The 18,098-nt window shown below is 39.5% G+C and overlaps 1 protein-coding gene across 2 annotated transcripts in view; it reads right to left on the reverse strand.

Moving 5' to 3' along the window:
- Positions 1–18,098, reverse strand: part of LOC131688806 (muscle calcium channel subunit alpha-1) — a 1,302,489-nt gene that overhangs the window by 1,033,946 nt on the left and 250,445 nt on the right. The window lies entirely within an intron of this gene.

An 18,098-nucleotide genomic window follows, 5' to 3' on the forward strand; every position in this document is an offset into this window, starting at 1 on the left:
GATTGTAAAAGGCTTATAACATCTTTTCCATAATTTACATACAGGGTCAATCTGACCATCAAATTAGAATTCAGTTAATTCGTCTAACTTTCGGTGTAATATCAGACTTGAGGTGTAATATTTGACTTGAGGTATTCTGCCGCTAGAAGCAAAACTGTCCCATTCACTATGGGAATCGCTATACACATGGGACAATTATGCTTCTTGCGGCAGTAATACAAGTAGTAGCAATATGCGCAATTCCTTAAACCTCTCTAATGTTTCATGCAATAAGAATTACCACGAATTACTTATGTCAATAAATTTGAATTACGATTCTCACAATTGTTATACCAAAAATAGGTTTGTATTCGTACTGATTGTTGGGTTTGGTTCGACCTGAAACCGATTGAGTCGGAGTCGGTTGTTATATTTGCGTTATATTTCCGGATTCCGAAACGTGTTTCGAAAAGTAGTTCCCCGAGACTTGTGAAAGCGGTAAATGCGGCCAAGGCCATCAGATTTGCGGACAATTACAATAGATTTGGTTTGAGCGAATTTCGATCATTTCCCTGGGTCTTCTAGAACCTGTAGAAGCAGCCAATTTAGATAGAAAATGGCCAGCCAATGATTTAAATTTCCGATTGCAGGAATTGTGCTGTCTAAATTGGTCAGACTGAACTTCCCCGACACATCCGCAACCGTCATAAATAAGCATTATGATTAATCATGCTCGAAATATGATTCACGCTGAGTACGTCACTTCCCTGAGAGCTTCATGAATGGCAAATAGGTTTACAATTGTTACCGATTTCATACACATCCGTGATGAATTAATAAAATACATCATTTAAAACATTTAAATGACAACAGAAATATAAAAAAGAAATAAACAAACAACAGCTGATGTCGTTTTCCAGTTATCAAAAGCGACATCTAACAGCAAACACACAGACTAGTTTTCGCGAGCAAATGTCAAAATTCCGCACGGAATAAGGAAAAATATTTCGCGACCTCATTTCGCAAGAGGTGCATTTTAAGCTTTACGCGAATAATCACATAGATGCACTGATTATCCACTGTGTCTAGTGTAATTATGGCGTAATTTACGTCAAGAATCCATTGCACACTATTTTTTCCACCATAAGAGCTCAAATATTGTCAATTAACAACTGTCGAGAAATTCGTTTGTTTATCTCAACGATTTCTATGACGTCACTGAAAACTGTCAATTCGCAGAGTAGCAAGCCTCGTTTCTGTGAGCCGTGCAATTTGCCCACCTTTCTCTTCTATTCTTCTTGGGCGTGTTTGACATTTAAATCTACGGCGCACGCTTATCGCAGAATGATTATTTATTGAGATTAAAAACCTTTTTCGTCTACAGATGGCATAACATTTATGTCCTTTGTGATTCGTATGGGATTTACAGGAGTGAACTATATTGATAATATACAATATTTGATATTTTGGAGTAAAACTTTAAAAATGAACCATTTCAAATACAATGCGTCTTTCAAAGCTGGGAAATTGTTTTACCAATTTGCGTCCTAATATTTTTCAGTTAAGAGTATTTTGTGACTTTTTTGAAGTAAAGTTATTTGAAGTTAATTTTTATAGTGTAGAGTATCGTGATTTTTTCAAAGCTCCTCTTCGTAGTGTGACAAGTATCAAAGTTAGCTCAGATGTCAAATTTCACATAGTTTGGACAATTCTTACTCCCGCCCACTGCAATTGAAATTGTGGCCATAGGCGAAAATATTATTAACTACACTAAATGCTAGAACTTTCGTCCTAGCCTTAAAAAATACAGCTCATACATTTTTAAAGAGTATCTTACTATTTGAGAATACATCAATTTCTTGAAAAATAGGGAAGTTAGTGTATTGGGATATATTGTCCTTAAAATCTCCCATTTTTAATAATATTTTTGCTGCATGCTGCAAATCCCACATTTTTTGCAGTTTTTATGATGTTCAATAACTCGGCACCGGTTGAGATTAGATGGATTCTTGATTAGATGTATGTAGAACTTTTTTTTATCGAATGTGGCGTCGTTCTTATTGATGAAAACCAATATGTTTTACATTTCTTAGAAAAGAAATGTATAGAATTCGCTCAAACTTTCAAGATTTTTTCCGAGGCACGGAGGGCCGAGTCTTATATACCAATCGACTCAGCTCGACGATTTGGGACAATGTCTGTGTGTGTCTGTGTGTGTGTGTGTGTGTATGTAACGGACAAACTCTCATTCGTGTTTCTCAGCAATAACTGAACCGATCTTATCCAAACTAATTTTAAATGAAAGGCCTATCACTCAGGCAGAAAGTTATTAAATGGTTTTTGATTCTGATGTTTAGTTTCCAAGATATGAATGTTTGAAGGTGCAAAAATCTCGTTTTTTGCAGTTTTTTGAAATTTGCTGCCGAAATTGACGACGTAACTAAACAATTCATATATGTTAAGAAAGCTTATACGAATACCTTTCAAACGAACTATTTATTGTTGAAATCGAACTATTACCAAAAGAGATAATTACCATTTAATGCGGAAGAAAAATTCTTATCATTTCTCATAGCCAGAAATAAGACCAAAAACATTCAATGTATTATTAGCGCCAAAACGGATAATTTTAGGTCAATAGTATCTTCGAAGAATTTAAAGCATACAATATGCCCTTTCTTTTGGTAATGTGATTTTACTGATTAATCCCCCTAAGAGTGAGATATTTTCATAAATTTTGTTGGAAGTGATTGTGTTGAAATAATGCCTTCTGTAAATTTGTAGCTCTTACATTTGCGAATAACTTTACTGAAGACATCAAATACATACTTCGAATACATTAAAAGTTATGGCTTGTTGTTTATGGATTACCCTTTGTCGCTTATTATTGTTCAATATAGTAATAATCCATTTAAATGAGCCAAATATTATATCGATAAAACGAATTTCGTATTTTATTTTTCTATCTACAACCGCTAGAATAACCACCGAACAATTCCAAGTTATCTAGATGGAACTTGATCACTTATCGGTGCAAAAATTTTCATTTGCGCGAACCTTCTAACTTATAACCATCGGATCGATCTGAAACATATCTCAGAAAATGAAAAGCGAAATGATTAACTCCATGCAGTAGTGTAGCCAAGAGGATGCTTCGGTGTTTTGACTACACCCCCCCTCACCAAAAAAAAAATGTATTAAAGTTAAAAATTTATTGATGCTGATTTAATTCAATATTCCAATGATAATTATCTGATCAGTACATTGATAACCTATTGTTTGAAACATCATGAGTACCTTTGAAAAATTATGGGAATGCGATCCTGATCTATAACTGATCTATTGGCACAGACAAACAGACGTAACACGAGATGAATTTTCATCGCCCACAGAAAAAACGGTCGATTTAAATTATGAAAAATGCGCCATTTCACCGAGCGTGGCGCTTGTGAAGCGATTTTGACACATAGCCATAATGTGTAACTTCGTTACCGCAAGCACCCGGAAACCAAAATGAAGGGAAAAAAAGGTGGGAACATTCGTCACTTTTAAGTGTATTAGTTTTATACATGTCAAATGGAACAAAGTGTCCGCGATCCATAAAATAAGTAAACATCGTCTAACTAGACACCCAGATTGTGCTAGTTACTGACGAGATGAATTCGAAACACAAAAAATAAAACTTAATTTAAGTTAGGTTTTGTGCCCTTAACGCGCAAAGTGGTTCAATCCAATTTTCCCTTATGGGAATTAATATTGCATAATGCAAGGCGTTTGGCTCCTGAGCCAAAAGACAAGAGTTCGTTTTCGCTTTCTCGTCAGCAAACCTGAGCCTCTGTGCTTGCTTCCCGGGACATCACTCGGGACAAGTCAGTTGCTTTGAACGTTCACATGTGTCGTGTGAACTGTTTGGAATTTTTTTGTGTCTAACTAGTACTAATTTGGGTACTAGTTTAGATACATCGTCTAACTAGACACCCAGATGGTGCTAGTTATTGACGAGATGAATTCGAAACACAAAAAATAAAACTTAATAAACATAAAGATCCGAACGAGCGTCCTGATTCTTTAGCGCACGATGAAAAGAGAGAAAAGGCCGAACTTCACCACGGATCTTCCGATTCGAACACTTATGGACAATTTTTTATATCGAAACTATCGATAAAAATAATTATGACTGAACCGAATCAAAACCTCTGGCCCACTACCGTTTGTTTATGTTTTCCGTTTGTTTTATCGGTTTTATCGAAGAAATATGGCAATAGTACTTATACTTGGAACAATGTGACATCTTGTATCGTCTTGCCCGAAAACATAACCGCCATTTTCATTTTATGCAAACCAAAACAAACAAAATGGTCCAGAAATGTGAAATGCATTCCTGTCGAAGTGTCCAAGGCAAGAATTGTTCAAAATTATTTCGTATTTTCCTGCACGACGCTGATCGGTGAGCAGATATATTTTAGGATCTTGCCAATTCAACTGGTTCGGCGTAACGAATCTAACCGGATGTATGCAATGGATTCGAATTTGTCGATCCGCGGAACTGACGGAAAAATTCAACTTTGGTATGGTGCAGGAGTTACGAAACCCAACAGCATCGCCGAAAGGGTCATTTTCAGGACCAAAAGAATAAAATTATATTTTCCTACGGCGATTGCTCATTACCATCCAAGACGAAGCACCCACTGCACAATTGCAGACCCAGCCAATTTTCAAGCGAATGAGCTGTCTACCAACCGGAATCAGAATCAGAATATATTGGCTCAAATGGCACGTTCCCCGTACATAGTCGGGGATTTGTGCCTTCAACCGGAACGTTCCCCAAGTTGTAACAAAATTAAACTCTTCCATAGCCTACATAATGAATTTTCACCTACAGCAAGCGTTAAAAATGAAATCGTTAATGCGAATTGATCCTGATATTGGCAAGGAAATTTTAGGGGTTGTATCTCCGTCATCTTGATCCAATGATGACCTCGATAGCACAGCCGACTCTTTAAAAATAGGCTACATAGCCTTGTTCTTATAGTAAAAGTAAACGCTAGCATGGAAAATAAAATAAAGAGTACAAGATATAACCGGGATTCCAAATGAGCGACGGCAAAGAAGAGTAAATAGAGACAAAAATCAATCATACGACCAATTGACGACAAAAATTTTCTTCACACGAAAAGAAAAACAATTTTGTTATTGCTTAATTTCCCGAAACAATAAATGGTTGTGTTGGGTTTGAAAAATGAAGTCGTAGCTCTGCATTCTTTAAATTTGTCAATTGCAATAATTATGCCATGGAAAATTTAAGTACGTGACATAGGCGATTTTTCTATTTCGTTCTTCAAATATAGCAACTGCAACAATGCTCCTACCTTTCATCTACTATCTTGCAATTGACAAGCGGTGTGGGCATTGTTGCCAGTACTTCCATTGAAATAAAATGTTGTCCCATGGTTGCCAGAATCACATTTTGTGCAATGTGTTCAACAAATGTCGCTATACTAGCGACATGGGCGATGATTTTTTTTAGAATTTTCTTCGAGCTGTTACGTCTGTTTGTCTGTGCTATTGGTCTTGATCTCACAGTTGTCTAATAACATCAATATCAAATACTTGCCTAAAAACATTCCAATAGAAAATCATTCCAGAGTTCTGAAATCAATCATAAACATAATCATAATTTCCTACTATATTGAGTTCAGTTTTGAAGGGGTGTACTGTAATATGGATTAGGGTCTTCTTTTAATAGGAAGCGAAACTGGAATTGCTTTAATGTCTATGAAACTTAGAATTGCTCACCGAAAAATTGCATAACTTCCAACATTTGCTGAAAATATTTTTATTTTGGGAATGCGTCGAGTTGAGACGAAAACGTTATAGAATTAATAACGAGGAAACAACCTTCCAAAAGTAGGGGAATTTATAAAAATGGCGTTTTCCGTTCCGCCAAATTCGCTGGTTTAGTATCTTCGATGAATTTTACAAACGTTAACACATGATTTAATATAATAATTTTGGAGTTATATCCTCCAAGAAGTATTTATGGCGTATATACTCTTCATATAAATTTAGTTTCAGACTTAATGTCTTCAGCAAAATCTTGGGGAGTGCTATTACAAACCATTTTGTTGAAGACATGAAGGCTCCATGTGTTCAAGGTCTTAAATATGTTAATGTGTAGGTATTAACATATTTAAGGCTATTTCTATTTAATTTTAAATTAAATTATAATGATTTTACTGTTTATGATAAATCTCTTCCATTGTTTATAAACGATAAAATTTACATTTTAACCAAAGCTTGAGTTGCAGCTCACAATAGAAAGTTATTTTAGAAAAAAACTGTATTAAGGAACAATTCGTAAATATCATTTTATAACTCGATATACTCCATATACGTAGTATTCACGCCTACAATAAAGCTGTTTTAAATGAAAGCCTCAACAAATTCGCTAAAGACAGGAAGTCTGTTACCAAATTTTTGAAAATCTGATTCTCCATGATTTTAAAACTTCAAAGATGGCGGTTTCGTAATTATGCCATCTGGACAGTAAGTTAGGTTTTCACCAAACCCCCACCAAACCGAATTTCTGACTACGTCACTGACTCCTAACAAACTATTATAATACACTGAAAACCCGATTTTGTGAGTCCTCAATTTTGTCAGCCTCATATTTTAAGTAGAGATTTGCCCCCTACTCGGGTTCTTATTTGCCCGGCGTACCCTTTTTTTCAGGGCGGCCTAGGTGCTTCTACAGAATTTCGGATTTTCGTAACAACAAAAAAGTAAACAAATAAACTAAATTTACCGTATTTATTTCACTCCCACTCTCCACTGCTGCTGATGCGGGATCCCAATGCTGTTGGTGAAGGGAAGGCGGGCGGTTTCCTTCCGGCAGGCCGGGATAACAACGGCCGCGTACTCGTCCGGGTTCCGCTGGCTGGCTCCTTTGTTGGAACTTCCCTAGTGACGTTGGCGACGAATCGCCGGATCGTCTACTCGCCGTAAACGATCCCGGAAGTTAACGCAGTAAACTTCCCAGGGGGACCTTTGTCCGCCCTGCTTCGTTCTCCTTGGCTATTAGCTATAGAGGAGAGCTAGGCTCGTTCGACTTATCCTCTATAGCGAGAACGGTCGATGTTCGGTTCCTTGTTAATTTGCTAGGGTAGCGAAAGAACACCTTTGCTGTTAGCTTACCTCTGTTGGCGAACCGACACCGTAATTTTCACTGTGCCCGAACCACAGGCCGGCAATCTCGACGGCTGATTTTACCGTCACACTCGCGCACTTCGCTAAACTTGCTATCGTACGGGAAACTGTCCCGAAAACAAAAAAAACGTAATCTGGCAGACGTCTGTATATCGCCGTGGTTCGTCACTTTCTGTTTTTCCTCGATGGCCGCCTTCCGCACTCAACCAAAACAAACTGCCAACCGCCTTGTCGCACAGCTGTCAACGATGAGCAGCATAACCAGTGCACACGAATTTTCGCAAGAGGAGATCGGTAGCCTACCTAAGCCCTATGTTACTAATTCACAAACATAAAACAAAAATTATCTAACCTATCTGTACGAATAAAACCGTCCACAAACGCGAAAATGAACAAAAATTTACAACTAAATGTGAACGGTACCGAACTGCGGTGAGCATAATTTTACGTAAACAATACACTCTATGGAGTGTATACGCAAAAAAGGGTATATTTCCACCCAGTGCTAAATTGTTACCTTGACGGGTTACAATCTCGCCCAACAATTTTTTTCTAACCTAACACCTAACACCGATACAATAATAATGAACGAAATGAATAAATAAATAAATAAACAAGGAAAAACTAACTACATCTAATCATTTCTTCCGCAATTTATAAATTTTCATCTCAAAAACTAATCGACCGGATATCCTAACCGGTGAACTGTTTGTCTGTGTTGGGTCTGATAATACTGACAGCATACGCGAAGCGAGAGGTTGTCAGCCATTGTCATTATTCGGTTATGGGTTGAACCCTAAATCCAATCCGAAAACAAAATCGGCAACAACTCGATATTCCCAAAATTCTGCAAGTGGCATTGACAATTTTCAATGTTTCAACTTGCGGGGGAACGGTTGTCGGCATTATATTGTTTGTTTTATCATCGACTGTCCAGAAATGTCACTCGTGTCCTTACGGTACCAGTACTACACGATTGTATTGGGGTTTCAATCCAAATACATTCATACAATTATCCCATTCATTCATCCTCAATCACTGGCCTACTCGATCATTCACATTCCGATAAGCGCTTCGAATGGACCCCAAAACAATTTTATCTCATCATTCACACGAACATTCATTCACTCTGTTCGATTCTACACTCATACATTCACTCATACAATACCGCTTAACACGTCATCATTTCTCCCACTCACAGACATTCCGGACAAAAAGTTTGTATATTCGTCCCTTTTCACCTCAAAAAGCTTCGTACATTGAAAAAGAAACGTTTGAGAGGGACCAAAGAATGTCTTTCGCATAAATTAAAAATATCAAAATGATTCCCGCTGGAATCAAACGAACCATCGCAGGTTTAACCACAAACCCAAAATTATGCGAAATAAAATTGTATCTATCGACCCGAAATCGAAGACACGGTTTCGTTTTATCCCATTCGCTCTTCCACTCACACCACTCTGATCCGAATCGGGATACACCTGCATGATGCAGAGCATTGGTGCGAACATCGGGGAAAATGTCAACAATGATGATCCATTCGATATGATGAATGAATCATCAAATTGTAAATAAAAACAAAACAGTTTGCGAAATCGGCGTTCGCAAATTGTTTATATTCGCGGTTTTTATTTCGTTTACGGTCGGCTTCTCGGAGTACGCAATCGAGGAGTCCCCAGCGAAGAGGGGAAAGTTGTTTTTTTAGTGAGATTGTGCTCCAAACAAGGAGAATTTATAAAATTTTGTGCACTAGTGTTCCCCATGGAAAGGGGTTTTAGGATGATTTGGTTTGCCGAACACGGCGGAAAGTAATGTATTTGATGCAGCCGGGCCTTTAAGAACTGCACGGTGTAGAATTTATGTTTTAAAGTCGGTGAATTTCACCCCGCCGTTGCAGTGGCAGGCCCCGGGGCATACATTTCGTGTGAATATTAGGTTACCTCACTGCGCGAGTGGGTCGCAAAAGAATGTTATAATTTTGTTTGCCGAACATTGCAGATAGTGTTTGGTTAATGCAAGCGTTGACCGAATGACGGTACGATGTAGTACACTTGTTTTTGTTTTAAGTGGTGAATTCCACCCCACCGTAACCGTCACCGGTGCTAGAGCATATATGTTGCGCGTATGTTTGTTTACCACACTGCGCGAGTGTGGCTCTGAAAAATGCATGAAGCTAATGAAGGAGCTTCCCGCGGCAGAGTTGGTCTTCCCCAATAAAAATAGAGAAGACGGAGAAATGTTTTTTAATATTCAGACCAAAGTCCGTGTTGTTACCGTCGGGAACAGACGGCTCCTTTTGGAAAACTCCCAAGTGAGTAATCCATATAAAAGTATACCGTCAGTCCACAGACGACACGGAAAAGTTTTTATGCTGGTTTAAGGAGATTTGCTCTCCAAGATTTTTACCTGCTAAATCCTCCAGCTCGTAGAAGGATACACCCCTGTGTGGTGCAAGTTAAGCATTGTACGACTCGAGTGCATTCGACAATTTCATGTTTCGACGGTACACCATTTGTCCCTTTTCAAAAGGTTTGGCGAATTTCCGGTGGCGCAAGTTGTATTGATGTCGAATGCCCTCGCTTGCCTTTGCTAAATTTTTGACCACAATATCCCGGATTTTGTCTAATTGTTGGTGTCTTGTTTCTAGGTCACCCTCACCGGAAATCCTGCTGAAGTCATCGGCAGATGCCATTTCACACCCGTGTAGAATGAAATGAGGACTAAACCCGGTAGTACATATTTAGGATGCGCTCCACATCGGTTATGTAGACATCCCAGTTGCGCTGCTCGGTTCGAGCATATGCCCGGATTGCGGTGTTTATCGAGCGATTTGTTCGCTCCATTGGGTTAGCCTGCGAATGATAGCGGGAGTTCAACCAATGTTTGACGTTGGTTTCTTTTATGAATTGACTGAACTCCTTCGAGGTGAAAGTGGAGGCATTGTCGCTTAGCAGAATTTCAGAGCTACCATGGCGATTGAACCACTGTTCGCGTAGTACCGTACAGAGTGATGATACTAGCGATAACATGACGTACTTGCTGAAGACATCGAGGACGACCAGCAAGTGTTGATTGCCACGTTTGCTTTTTGGAAGAGGACCAATGTAGTCCACAGAAACCATTCGCCATGGTGCATTATACCACGCGACTGACCCATTTCGGGCTGTACTGGGACGAAAGGAGCTTTGATTTTCTTGCACGTCCCACATTCTCGAATAAACTTTCGTACTTCCGATCCCATACGAGGCCAGTAATATCGCAACTGCACTTCGTGGATCGTTTTATCGTATCCCACGTGAAGCAAATTTTCGTGGGTACGTTGTATCAAATCTTGACGGAACTCGGGTGCTGGGACGAGTTTCCAACTGAACTGCGAGTCGCACGGAACAACTTTCGAGTTTACATACTTGAAAAGTTGATCACTTTCTACTTTGAAGTCGGCATAGTCGTCAGGATTTTGGATAACTTTGGACTTCATGGAACAGTACCAGTCTGAGGTGGACAAAGCGGAAACGGCTGCTACGGCCCGGGATAACGCATCATGAACGACATTGTCCTTGCCTTTCCGGTGCTCAATAGACATGTCATAGAGTTGCAATTCTAAACTCCAACGACTCAAACGTGAACTGGTCTTCAGTATCCATGTAATCGCTGACGAATCAGTGACCAGTCGAAAATGATAACCTTCCAAGTAACCTCGGAAGTGTTCAACCGCCATTATCACCGCCAAACCTTCCTTCTCAGTTGCATGATAATTCCTTTAGGGAGTGGTCAGTTTGTGCGAAAAATATGCAACTACTTTCTCACCCTCGGGATACTCCTGCACCAGAACAGCAGCGACTGCTACGTCACTAGCGTCTGCCTGAAGGATGAACTCTTTGGAAAAGTTTGGCGGGACTAAAACTGGAGGAGAGACTAGAAGTTCCTTAATTTTAAGGAACGCGAGTTCTGCCTCGGAGCTCCAAACTAAGCTCTTGGTTTTCGTTTTGAGCAGATCGGTCAAGGGAGTTGTGACCTAGTTTCGTTACGGTAACCGGTCTCTCGTAGTCGAGAATCGGTTGAATTTTGTCAGGATTGACCTTGAGTCGCTTACCACAATGATGTCATCTAGGTAGACGAAAACGTAAGGTTCCCATTTACCTCGTCCTAGAACCTGGTCCATCAGTCGCGCTAGAGTAGCGGGGCTGTTGACGAGACCAAATGGTAGACGAATAAATTGGAACATACCCCTGCCGGGGACACTGAAAGCGGTATATTTGCGACTATCCTTGGCCAGGGGTACCTGGAGAAAGGCCTCCTTCAAGTCTATAGTAGACAGGTACTTCGCCTTAGGTAAGCCGCCCAATATTCGCCCAGGGTGGGGCAGATGGTATGCATCTCGTACAGTACGCTCATTGAAAGGCCTAGCGTCTAGACAAAGGCGAATTGAGTCGTCTGGTTTCGTGACCGCCACAATATTAAGCGACCAATCCGAATCAGATCCCCATAGACCGCCATCGATAATTCCCACAGACCGCCATCGGTCAACTTCTTCCCAGAGCTTTGACAGTTTCTTTGGGCTCATGTGATAAGGATATCGGCAAACAGGCGCCGCACCTTGAAATTCGTCTTTGATGAAAATCCTGTGCTCTGTGAATGAGGTTGGGCTTAGCTTTCCGGGCTCTACTGCCTGGAAACACTTCTTTACTTCTTCTACGCGCGCTAACTGTTCCGAAGTGAGTATCGACTCACGCGGTATTGCATCTTCTTCGTCGTCTTCCGATTCCTGACCTGAATTCAACAGAGCACAGTTTTGTATCTCAGAAGAAATTTTCTTTTTTCCTTTTTATTTCGACTATGTTAGTCAAATTTTCCTTTTTTTACGTTTTAACGACATTCAATTAGCTAGAGATTACTGGGTAGGGAAAGTTATGAAACTTAGAGCCATAGTACTCAAGTGAGAGCAAGGATGTGAAGTAGACAGATCGGAAAGCTAGAAGTGGCAGGGTCATTAGAACAGGCTTAATATCATGCGGGCTTAATTTTTGCCTTCTGATAATGAGGCAGGCAGAATAACTACGAATCACCCGAGTTCACTATCATGTGTCCTGATAGAGGTAGACGTATCTATCTTTACCGTGACAACCGGCGAAATCCCAAAGGCGCGCCAAAAGTCCATACCTAGAATGGGGTTGACGGTCAGATGCTCTACTACATAAGTGCAAATTTTGAAAAGTATTCGGGAGATACGCTTGTCCAATGATTGGTAAGGATTGACCATTCGCAGAACGTAGTTCGAGTGGTCGTTCCAACCTTTTCAATGGACTTTTCGAAAACTTTCGGTATAGCTTTTTAATTATAATTGTGGCATTACTACCACTGTCGAGCAAGGCTTTGAAGGATTTACCGTACACTGCGACAATTGCAAATGGACGGTTATCGAACGGGTCGTCAAGGACGATGGTTTCGACAGACAACGAATTATCATAGTCGTCATCATGAGCCGGTCGAAAACTGTCGTAAATCTGGGGATTAACAATGAGTTGTTGTTTGGAGCGCTGTTTTACTGCCAACTGCGACTTCAGGTGGTTCTGATCCCGATTTTTGGGCAGTAAGGGCAACGAGAAACACCAAAACCTTTAAATCCGCACACTATGCAGAAGACCCGCCTTGGTTTCCGGCATTCCTCATATTCGTATCCTTTGTCTCCACAATTGTAGCAGACACCGAGCACTGGAGGATAGGGCATTGCAAAAAAAACTTTTTTTTGAATTCTCAAAGGCCCCCCCTCTCATATTGTGACAAATGTCAAAGTAAGCTCAGATGCCAAATTTCACATCATTTGGACAATTTTAGACCCCCGCCCACTTCGCTTGAAATTTTTTGAAATTGGTTCTATGGGAAAATATGGAGGAAAAATACATTAAATGCTATAACTTTTGAAGTAGCAATCAGAAAATTAAAATTTATACCTCTTTTGGAAGGAAATAATCTTGGTATTTGAATGGAGATATATTTGTTTCTAGAAAAATACGAGAAAGTGGGGTACTGGGTCATTTTGACCCCAAAATCCCCAATTTTTAATGATTTTTCTGCTCCGTGATGAAAATCATACATATTTTGTAGTTTTTCTAATGTAAAAAAATCTCAGAAATCTAACGGAACCCTTTTGACCTTAGTCCGAATACGAGAAGTTGGGGTTAAATGGCCTTTTGACATTAATACTAACCTTCATCATTTTCTCGTGAATATATCTCTATTATTCTTCACTCAATTTTCATAAACTATACCTTGTTGAACGTGGAAAATCCTTAGGATTATAACAAAAATAGATTCGTTACCGGTAAAATTCAGGAACATCAAATTATCTGACATATAGTGTCGATTTCACATTTTTATCATAAAATCGCACATATTAACTCCATTTAACAACAAAATTCTTATTTAATTTACTACTTTTAGTGTAAAATATGCTTAGGGAGAGAAAAGTTGCATTCCTGGAAAAATAGGGGAAGTTGAGGTATTATGACAAATAATGAAAAAAATTAGATTTGTAGAGTAAATATCAAAAAGTTTGATGTTTCTGAATGTTACCTTTAACGTTTTTATTTTTGTTTTATTCCTCAGAATTTTACACGTTCAATAAGTTACATTTTATGAAAATTGATTGAAGAATAATAGAGATATATGCATGAGAAAATGATAAAATTTAATATGACTGACAAAAAGCCCTATAACCCCAACTTCTCGTATTCGAACTAAGGTCAAAATGGTTCCGTTCGATTTCTGAGATTTTTTCACATTAGAAAAACTACAAAATATGTATGATTTGCATCACGGAGCAGAAAAATCATTAAAAATAGGGGATTTTGGGGTCAAAATGAGCCAGTACCCCACTTTCCCGTATTTTTCAAGAAACAAATATCTCTTCATTCAAATACTTAGATTATTTCCGTTCAAAAGAGGTATAAATTGTAATTTTCTGATTGCTACTTCGAAAGTTATAGCATTTAATGTATTTTTCCTCCATATTTTCCCATAGTACCAATTTCAAAAAATTTCAAGCGAAGTGGGCGGGGGTCTAAAATTGTCCAAATGATGTGAAATTTGGCATCTGAGCTTACTTTGACATTTGTCACAATATGAGAGGGGGGGCCTTTGAGAATTCAAAAAAAAGTTTTTTTTGCAATGCCCTACTGGAGGACGATGCTTTTCCACCAAATACTCTAGGCACATCATAGGTTTCTGCGGTGGTTCGATCGGTTTTTGATTGTTTCCCTCGAGATTCATGCCCTCCTGATTCCCTTGCTGTTTCTTTTTCTGGTTGTCAGGAGGCTTGCTTGAATCAAGGTTTGGCATTCTTGTTCAAAAACGTTTTGGATTTTGCGTTGTCATTATTCTGTCCACCTCCCTTTTGGTTTTGATTATTTTGTTTTTGTTTGTTTTGTGGTGAATTATCAGAATAAGCAGCAACTTCCCGAGAAGAACTGAAAACTTTCAGATAAATCGGCGTCTTGGAGGCGTCGATCGATTTACCAAGACTCATCAATTCTGAGAGCGTGTTCACTGGCCTGAGGATAAGCATTTGTTTATAGTCGGCTTTCAGGTTCCGCTTGAGCACGTCGAGTTTTTCGCTCGGCGCCATTGGAACCGTCATAGCACGAAATATTTTCTCCATTTCCAGGAAATATTCCTGGAAAGATTCGTTACGCATCTGCCGGCGCTGGAGAGCCTTCATTTTGAGCGTAGCATCAAGTTCAGGATGTACAAAATTTACCTTGAGCTCGCATACAAGACGATTGCAGTTAAACAACCGGTTTTGCGCACGCATAGCCTGATACTAGGTCAAAGCATTGCCAGTGAACAAATGCATCGCAGAATTGAAAAGTTTGTCTTCGCACATTTGTTCACACGCAGCGTAATTCGCTACGGTGTCTAAGAATTCATTTAGTCCAGTTCCTTCATCAGTTCCAGCATACTTCCGAATTTTCCAATCAGCGACGCGTTGCGGGTTTCGCGAATAATTCCTTGAAGCTGCCATCGATCCGTTTCCCGCGTTGGATGAAAAGTTCGGATAGGATGGTCCCGCCCGCTGTTCGGTCCATTCAGGTACGTTAGGCTGGTTCTGAGTTTGGTACGGGGCTGTGAATCCGGTATTTTGTTTCGGTTTCTCGATTGGAAGTGATGGACATATATTTTGTTGACCCGAGAATCCTCCCTTCAACACGAATTGATTGGAACTGGGCGCCAGTGTTGGGCGAGGAATCTCTGGTGTATCAAGTGAATCGGATACGTCCATCAAACGCAAATCTTCCAGATCGGTCTGAAGATCCATCTCGGGAGCACTTTCCTTCTGATGTACCAATGCCCGAAGTTCACTGACGGATTCACGAAGTGAGACAACTTCTTGAACCGTCTTTCTTAAAACTGACGAAATTGTTGTCAGTGAAGCAATCCCACCCATTAGCGTTTCAGTAGCTTTTGAAAAAGCATCAGACCCCTGAGACGCTAGGGCTCTATTATCGTCGGATTGCTGTCGCAATTGTCGAATCTCGTCCCTCATCTCGCACAAGACACGCAACAGGTCGTCTCCTACGAGCTGTTTGGAAAGAGATCCTTCGTTATCGGAAGGATTGCAGGTACGTCTGTACTCAGCAAATCTCCCAAAAATTTCTCCATCCTCCCCTTCTTGGTTGTCGGGAGGAAGTGCTGCCTGTTCGTCATTAAAATGACTAGCATAAACTGCTAGAACTTCCTCCAGCAACCCTGAAATTTCCTGGTTGACCTCCCCTGCCGTATAATTTCGGATAACCTGGAGCCTAGACCCCTCATGAAGCAACCGTGTTCGGTAAATCTCCTTGTTTGGGCACCGGTACTGGAGATCTTCCTTGATTGTTAGTAATTTACCAAGGCAGATCTCCTTTTCTTCACTCACGTCACCCCGAAAATTACGGACTAATTCCCTCCGAGACAACCGCTCATGCGACAAAATTCCCCGAAGACGCCGCTGCCGCTGTGCACTCGAAAGATCCGAATCAGGAGAGATTCACCTCAGAAAAATCTCAACGACCTCGGCTGGAATTGAACCCAGGCAAACTGGAATGAGTGGCGGTCACGCTTACCACTCAATCACTGGCGCCGTCATTAGGATTAGGGATAATAATTCAGGTCAAAGATACTACTGGGAAGCCATTTTTAGAAAAAGTCGATACCGAAGTAAAGTTTGAACTATGCACGCATGCACTTCAAAGGTAGCGAGATATCAAGAGCTGAAATTTCAGTGCTTAGTTATCAGCCGCGTTGAAAATTTGAGTAAACGCTTTTGAGAGTATGAACTCTAAATCCATTCAAAAAATTGTTTTTCGAATTTTTTGACTCAGCATAACATATAGGAAAATTCAGTTTTCCCTACACAATGCATTGATTGAAGAATTTAGATATGTTATTAATGGAGCATTAGCAACAATTCGTTGGTATGTCTATTTTATGGGGCATTTTACGCCTTTCCATTAAATTGGTTTAGGCTTTGAGATTTCTTGCACTGATATTGCCCTATGCTAATTTGAGTGATTCTCTGAATCCTTCCACTATCCCATGTAGGATGTATTATCAAAAACATCGCGAAGCATCAATTTCTAAATGTTTTCAATTGATATAATAACCGAAGAAAGCGATAAGATTTATAAGAAATGTGTCATCACACTGGTACGTGGATTAAAAGCGTTTTGCCTTTCTCATATAGAAAGGTTATGCGATCACTCTGAAAAACGTCAACCAAATCCCGGCCCGGAGGGCCGAGTGTCATATCCCATTCGACTAAGTTCGTCGAGATCGGAAAAAGTCTGTGTATGTATGTATGTGCGTATGTGTCAAATAATGTCACTCATTTTTCTCAGAGATGGCTGGACCGATTTGCCCAAACTTAGTCTCAAATGAAAGGTGCAACCTTCCCATCGGTTGCTGTTGAATTTTGGATCGATCGGAATTCTGGTTCCGGAATTACAGGTTTAAGAGTGCAGCCACACAGAAATTTCCCATGGAAACTATAGGAAAAATTAAAAAAAGAATTTTTATTTTTGATGCTAAATGTCTTTAAGGTGCATGAAACGTCGAGATTTGATGCAAACTCGAAAAAAAATTGACAAAAATTCCCTTTTTACATTTCTTACAAAAGAAATGTATAGGATTCGCTCAAACTATTAAAACTTTTTCCGAGGCCCGGAGGGAGGGCCGAATCTCATATACCAATCGACTCAGCTCGACAAATTGAGACAATGTCTGTATGTGTGTGTGTATGTGTGTATGTATGTATGTACAAAATGTCATGTAATTATCTCAGCAATGGCTGAACCGATCTTAATGAAATTTATTTTAGATTTTCGATATGTTGTTTACTTTCTGAGATATGGGCGATTTTGTCAAAACACAGCAGGTTTTTTGCAAATAACTTTTGAACATTACAGTATTGTCCAAAAAATGAGCATAAAGAGAAAGCTTGTTAAAATACCTTTCTAACAAGCTATAGATTGTCTAAATCCGTGCACGAGCGGCGGAGATATTAAACATTTTGTATTTTTAGTCCTCGCTTACCAATTTCCACTAACTAAAAATGAGACCGTTTCATACAGAGTATTGGTTTACTGGTGTTTTAGGGGCAAAACTAAACAGATTTTGAATATCTGGGTATGAAAACACTTCTACGTGATTCAAGGAATTCGATGTTGAGAACATTTTGTGAATTACCTTTATAATAAATGAACTATTTCTCAAAAATCAATATATAAGTTCACTTCAAAGAGAAAATAATGTCCTGATAATGAAACAGTGAGTTCTAGTATTTATCCCTTGGATTAGGCATTGCTTTCAATCATGAGGTAAATGTTGGATGGTATATCAATACACAGATCAACAAGTAATTCACCTAGTAGTGAGAT

Source organism: Topomyia yanbarensis, chromosome 3 (assembly GCF_030247195.1).
Source record: "Topomyia yanbarensis strain Yona2022 chromosome 3, ASM3024719v1, whole genome shotgun sequence".
In the NCBI taxonomy this organism is placed as follows: domain Eukaryota; kingdom Metazoa; phylum Arthropoda; class Insecta; order Diptera; family Culicidae; genus Topomyia; species Topomyia yanbarensis.